Below are 6,892 nucleotides of genomic sequence, written 5' to 3' on the forward strand. Positions count from 1 at the left end.
TTTTTTTTTTTTTTAGAACATTCCGTTAAACATCTAAGTCAGCATTTGCTTCGAGGAGCAATCCCTAGTCATGACTCAAAATCATATATTTGGCTTTAATTGCTGCATCATTATCCCTATACACCTGAGATGGAAATGCAAATTCAATATTAGCTATTCAAATACACATTTGTTTTCTAAGTGGCCTTCTCCCTCCAATGACTCTATGGGATTAGAAGAGAGCAATAATGGGCCCAGGGTGTGAATGTTAACCAGCTCTCCTGACATCTTTGTAAATCAGCATGTGCAACCCTGTGTGGGAGTGGTACATACGGGAGGGACGGGTATAATTATTCAAACCCGAAAAACTCTGGGAAGATCCCCAGAGTCAGCCTTCTTAAATGTAGTGCAGATCTGTGAGTTCTAGGAAAGGCAGCTATTGGGATGAATTTCAGGAGAGTGACAGTTGTCTGAATAAGAGCATCCAGGTGTGTTGGGTAGGCTGGTCCAGTTCGTCTCCTTTATCTCTGTTATGCTCAGTAGCTTTGGGCAAGGCTGAGCTCCAACTATCCTGTGACTTAAGAGAACCAGCCACCAAGGATCATGGTGACAAGCAGGGATTTGTCACAGTCAGCCATGTCAGGCTTGCTGCGGAGGGTTCCCAGGCTGACCTTCGATGTGAATACGTAAATGAAGTAGAACTCCACACTCCCCGACATCTACTTTAGTTTAGTGGTCTCTTTAAATCTGGGGCTCCCCAGTAAAAGCATTCAATAGGGCATCCCAGGTTCACTGTTACGTGGGGTTGTATAATATATGTTTTATGGGGCAGTGTCTAGTACTTACACTCGAGACTAAAAGACATGAAGGAAGGCAGTAGCCTATGACGCATAATTCACGAGGAGTGCTGTGTGACAAGCCTAGAGATGAAGCCACCGACCTGTTTTCATTTCTTGGTAGAGGCTGGCCATCTATCTGATTGGAGAAGTGATAGCATTCACATAGAGGCATCCAGGAATCCCGTTAGGCGCACTAAGGATGCAAAGGACTTGCTGCCCAGAGAGAAGCAGAAGGCTTCGAAGCATCTGGACACTTGATGGAAGGAGAATGACCCCCTAAAAACGATTACTCCTTCCCTCAGTGACAAAGATACCCTTCTTGGTCTATAGAGCATGTTCTGCCCCAACTGGTCTTGATGGTTGCTGTCCCTCCCACTGTCTGAGAATCTCATTCAGGGAACTTGGCGCATACCTGGCCAGGGTCCAGGCAGTTCCTCGAGAAGAAGGCTTGTCTCTGCTTCTGGGGAGGTACAGCTTGGATGACAGATTCCCCCAGGCTCTGGAAAGCCAGGGGGCCTTCTGCATTTTCCCACCTCCTCTTGAGCACTTTAGGTTTCCAATGAGGAAATAATTCCTGGTCTTCAGCCAGGGTGAAGCCTTTCTGAGGTGTGATGGCCAACTGGCCTCTACACCCTGACTTCATCTCTCAGCCTCAAAAGAATTCCAAGTCTCCAGACCACAATGTCCCACATGGAAAAAGTATACTTGTCAGACACACTCGAGAATCTCTGTCCAGCTCAAGTCACAAGCCTATACTGGCAGCCAGACCCAGGGAGAGGGACTTAGCCCTGCATCACATGGCTGGGTCCTGAGCAGGCACCTGCCTAAGTTTCTGGAAATATGTCAGAGCCTCAGCACGTTTTCACACCCATCAGCTGTTCCCGACTTTTTTTTTTTTTAAGAGAGAGAAATTTGTCACATCCAAATGTGTAGTCTCCGCATGAGGGGGAGTATGTACGTGTATTCTTGGCGCCTTCCTCTGCAAACAGAATAACAAGAAAGTGCATGCGTGGACTGGGAGACGAGATGCTTAACACTCGGCTTCCTTGGCTCAGGCCTGGTGTGTGTGAGCCGACAACTGGAGGCAATTCTGTGCAGCAGTTCCTTCATGAAGAAGAGATAGAAGTAGGAATTCTACGGATCAGGCTCTCCCCAGCTGCCACCTCAGAACGTTCCCCTTGTGTCTTATACTTGCTTGCAGTATATTCTAGTTGTTTTCCTTCATGTTGGTTTCTGTTACTAAACATGGAAGGGAAGAGGTTTTGTCTTAAGTGTTGCAGAGTTAGCCCTGGGTCACACAGTGCCAAGGATAGTGTAGCACTCCAGGGCTCATCCCAGTATTTACATGTTGAGAGCCCTCTCTGTATGTGGCCCCTGGGGACACAGAGGTGACCAAGACAGGTATATCCTTGAAAAGACATTGACAGTCCATGTTAACTCACAATTTTTTTCTTTTTTAAAAAACGGTTTTATTGTTTTTAATTGGTGTGTGTGTTGTGTGTGTGTGTGTGTGTGTGTAGGTATGCGCACATGAATGCAGGTGCCTGAAGAGGCCACAAGAGGGTGCTGCGTCTCCTGGAGCAGGAGTTACAAGAGGTTATGAGCTTCCTGATGCTGGAAGCCAGGCTCTGGTCCCCTACAAGGGCAGTAGGCACTCTTTACTGCTGAACCACCCCTCCAGCCCTCAACATGTTCTCTTAATCAATGAAAAAACTGGCCCAGTGAGAAAAAGAACCTGTGGTCCCACAGGTGGACCTAGACCTAAACAGAGCTCTTGCTACATTACTGCTAACAAGACTATGATTTGGCAAAGGACAGCACATCCATGAGCCCATTTATTTAGGGTTCCAGAGGCTGGGTATGAAGGCTAGGGACAGCAGAGAGGAGGGACTCAGAGAGACAAGAGATTCCCAGTAGGAGAGTCTCCATCTCTCTGCTTGGTGGCAGAACTGGACCAGAGATGGTATTTTCCAACATCAGCGATGGGAACAGCAGCAGAAAAGCAATGCTGGGAACTTGTGAGTTTCTGTAGTTTGAGTGGCTGGACACCAAAGCTCTTCCATCCTGTGCTGGAGGTACCACAGAGCCCCAGCTCAGTTTGCAAGCACAGGGCAGCTGCTTACGCCATGTCCACAGTGCATCACTAAAACCAAAGAACAGAGTTTGCTTTACAGCTTTAGCCCCGTGGAAGCAGAGAGAACTCTTCATACATGACATCGCTGCATGGGTGAATCACCCGAGGCCCTTCTTCAGTCATACCCAATTTTCACATAGGAGAAAGCAAGGACACCCCATGATGATTGATGTCTAATGTCAAATCTCAGCTTTCCAGCAAGATCCAAGGGCTCCATTGGGTAGAATTTGACTCTCTCTAACCTCACTTTATCCACTAGGGCTCCCACAAAGTTTTCTAAGGCTGCTTGGAGCATTTCCCAGCTTCTCTATCCAATGCATCTAGTTTTATCCTTTCCACTCCACTGTCTCTTCCTATGGGTAGCCTTCCTCAGCTCCACACCCAAATGGATCCCACACCTCAAGATCCTAGCACTCACTGCCTGCTTTTTGACTTATCTCTGTCCTACAGAGGGTAGACTCTTATTTCTACATCCCCAGGCACAGAACACACATACTGTGAACTTGGTGCATGCCCCCTGTCAATCTGGTATTGTCAAAGATACCCTGCTCTCAATGTGGTGCCGAGAAAATTAGCCTACCCTTCCAACAAAGATTTCTTTTAGAAGTGCCAGTGAATGGGTGGGGATGTGGCTCAGTTGGCAGAGACTGCTTAGCATGCTTGAAGCCCTGGTTTGAATCTGCCAGTATTATATAAACAGAGTGTGGTGGTGCATAGAGGGGTGGCATTCAGGAGTTTGAGGTCATCCCTGGCTATATCATAAGGTACTTGAGACCTGGTCTCAAAAAGAGAACACATACACCCCCCCCCCACATGCACACACACATGTACACACACATACACACATACACACATACACACATACACACACCCTCAAGTCCCACTTCAGCAGAACTGTAGGAGAAAGACTCTATGTGGCTTGAGGTCACTCAGGTTGTGGTAATTTGCGAATTGGTTAGATCTGGAATGTTCTCTAATGGCCTGTGTGCTGAAGGCATGTTTCCTAGGTTGTGGCCCTACTTGGGGTGTGTGTGTAACTTTTAGGAGGTGGGGCCAAGGGGGAGGAAGTGAGGCCACTGGACATTTACCATGAGAGAGGATATTGCGACCTTGTCCCCTCTCCCTCTTTACTTCCCGGGTACAATGAAAGGGAAAGGATTCTTCTGCTATTTGTGCCCGCACAATGCCCTGTGTTGCCACAAGCGCAAGAGCAAATGTGCCAACTGATAATGGCAAGAGCCTTTGTTACGGTCAGTTCCTCCTACGGGTACGGAGTACCTTTCCTCTGTACAAAACGGTTCATCTCAAAACAGCACAGTATCACAAGACTAACTGCAATCATAGCATCAGTTTCTAGGAGATTCCATTTCTCCCATTGTGTAGATGGGGAGAATGGATGTTCAGGACCAGAATAGACTGCACCCAAGGAAAGAGCTGGTGGGAGGCAGAGCTAAGGTCGCAGTCGATCTGTCCAAGCATGAAGTCAACCAACCAAGTTTCCCACACTGACTCCAAGGGGCAAGCCTGTGCTACCATCACCCTGAGGCCAGTCTTTAAGAGAATGAACAAGAAATCAAAATACATCACTGGGGGATTGCTAAGACTCAAATAAAAACTCACAGGAGTATAGTCCAGGGCTAGGGCCTCGCTTGTTCCTGGAGGGATATACCTGCTTAGGAAAGTATCAACACAGGCTTGTGAGTTCTATTTTGGAACAAAGCAGAGCACACATGGCATTGTAGTTCAAAACTTGTCATAGACCCAAGTGGGTGACAAAGGAGGAGCTGTCACTTGGATACCAATCTTCAGTCAGTACAGTTTGTGTGTGTGAGCGTGTGTGGCATCCAGAGGTCAATGTTGGGCATTTTCTTTGATCTCTGCCCACCTTAATGTTTTCAAAAGTTGTGCGTGTGTGTGTGTGTGTGTGTGTGTGTGTGTGTGTGTAAATGTTTGTATATTCACCACATGAAGCCAGAAGAAGGTGTTGGATCCCTTAGAATTTGCATTTGGGTTATCAGAACACAACACACCTAATCTTTGGGGCCCTTTTTGTTTCGGTTTTGTTTGTTTGTCTTACATGAGTCCTGGGGGATTAAACTCAAGTCCTAATGCTTGCATGAAAAGCACTTTACTGACTGAGCCAGCTCTCCAGCCCTCTGTCTTTGATCAGTCTTTATATTTTATTGAGCTCCTACTTTATGCTGGGAATCCAAAGAATTTTTTAGGGAACAAAAACTGCTTTGGTGATCCTGAGACATTATTGGGCAGGGGAGAGCCATGCCCACCCAGCTGTGATTGACAGAGGAGGGACAGGTTAGCCCTCTAAGCTTGGAAGCCTTTTCTGCCATTCCCACCCCCCCACCCCCCAGCCAGCTGGTATGCCAGCAGCTGAGGAGGAGACACTGTGTGCCGTAAAGGAACTTGGTGACATTAACAAACAGGTAGCAAGCAGGTGGCATTCATTGTTCATGCAAGTATTAGACAAATATTTACTGAGTGTATTCTATGCTTCAAAACAGCCAACAGGCAGAACAGTTAACATGAGCAAGAAACGGCAAAGGTTGCACAGAGACGCGGTGAATGCTACTTGGAAGCTCCAAGAAAGTCTAATGGCACGGTGAGTTGAGCTAGAGGGTTGAGTAGCGCCTCCCTGTGGAGAAAGGGTAGCAAACGTTGCCCTGTGCCTCCCAGAGCACATCTTATTAGTATAAGCTGAGTCTCTGGCCTGCCCATCTTCTGTGAGACGAGCTAAGTCTGTCAAATCCCAACGAGTGAGTTTTAATTATGGCCGCTCTCCTTTCCTTACACTTCTGGGGTGGTTCGACACCCAGGCAATTAACTCTGCCTGCTTCTCTCAGGGCTGCCCCCTCCTCTGAGCAAGACAGGCAACACTTCTCAGTCCCTGGGAAGGTCCCTGGGTCCCCTCTAAATGGCTTTCAGTTCACATTTCTCAGCCCATCATGCATTCTGAAGGTGCTTCTCATATCTGATAGGAAATTCACTGTGTATCAGAAATGACAGATAGGGCTCTCAAACAGCCAAGGGAAATACAAACAGAGAGATCTGCTTCAGAGACTCTGAGACAGACAGCTAGGGGGCAGGGGTAGGAATGGGGTGTTGGGATGAGGTTTCTGAGGAACTAACTAGAAAATTAGTTCTCAGGGCATGGGGGGGATGAGAGGGGCGGGAGATGATGGTGTTATCTGACATTCCCTACACCATACATGTTTATTATGACTTTGTTTCTTTACTTTGTATTTCTCTCTGTGTCTGTCTGTTTGCCCCCGCCTTTCTCTGTGTATGTGTGTGTTTGTATATGTCATCCATGTGTGGGTACCCAAGGAGGTTAGAAGGGGCATTGTATCTCCCAGACCTGGGGTTATAAGCGTTTGGGAGTTGTCTGACATGAGGACCGAGAACTGAACACAGGTCCATTCAGAAAAGCAGCAAGTGCCATCTCCTGAGACCGCACTCCCTCATATTTTATCCTAAAAAGCTGGTGAAATCAACACTGTGCCCACTCTTCTTGATTTCATAATCTCTCGGGTCTATAATGCTGTGGATGACCACAGTCAAAGGCATCCTGGTGGGTCAGAAAGATTTTATAGTCTTAGGGCTGCGTCATTGTAGAATTAAAAAGAATAATTTCCTCCTTGATATGAACTATTTCTCCGTTAAAACATCATATTAGAGTGTAGAAAGATTATGGAGTATCTTTTGAGTCTAAAAAGGGAAAGGAATCCTCCTGACTTCTGAGCCTGGGAAGTTCTACACTATGTTAAATTAAGTAAGAGAGATACAAACTACAAATGAAAATCCCAGGAGAGTCCATTGATATAGGAGGGACCCAGTGCCAGTGAGTTCACTGGCTCCTCACTGAGATGAGGAGCCAGGTGGTGGCTGCTGGAGGCACGGGGTGAGTGGGGGTGGTGGTGGCTGC

At 47.1% G+C, this 6,892-nt stretch overlaps 1 protein-coding gene and 1 long non-coding RNA gene across 4 annotated transcripts in view; both read right to left on the reverse strand.

Moving 5' to 3' along the window:
* The window catches only part of Kazn (kazrin, periplakin interacting protein), a 375,063-nt gene that overhangs the window by 306,176 nt on the left and 61,995 nt on the right, over nt 1-6,892 (reverse strand). The window lies entirely within an intron of this gene.
* LOC116096983 lies at nt 2,636-6,871 on the reverse strand. Its single transcript, XR_004121177.1, has 2 exons — nt 4,573-6,871; nt 2,636-2,961 (listed from the first exon to the last, which is right to left on the reverse strand). It is a non-coding gene; the product is annotated as an uncharacterized LOC116096983 (long non-coding RNA).

This window comes from Mastomys coucha, unplaced genomic scaffold, assembly GCF_008632895.1.
Source record: "Mastomys coucha isolate ucsf_1 unplaced genomic scaffold, UCSF_Mcou_1 pScaffold18, whole genome shotgun sequence".
Lineage (NCBI taxonomy): Eukaryota > Metazoa > Chordata > Mammalia > Rodentia > Muridae > Mastomys > Mastomys coucha.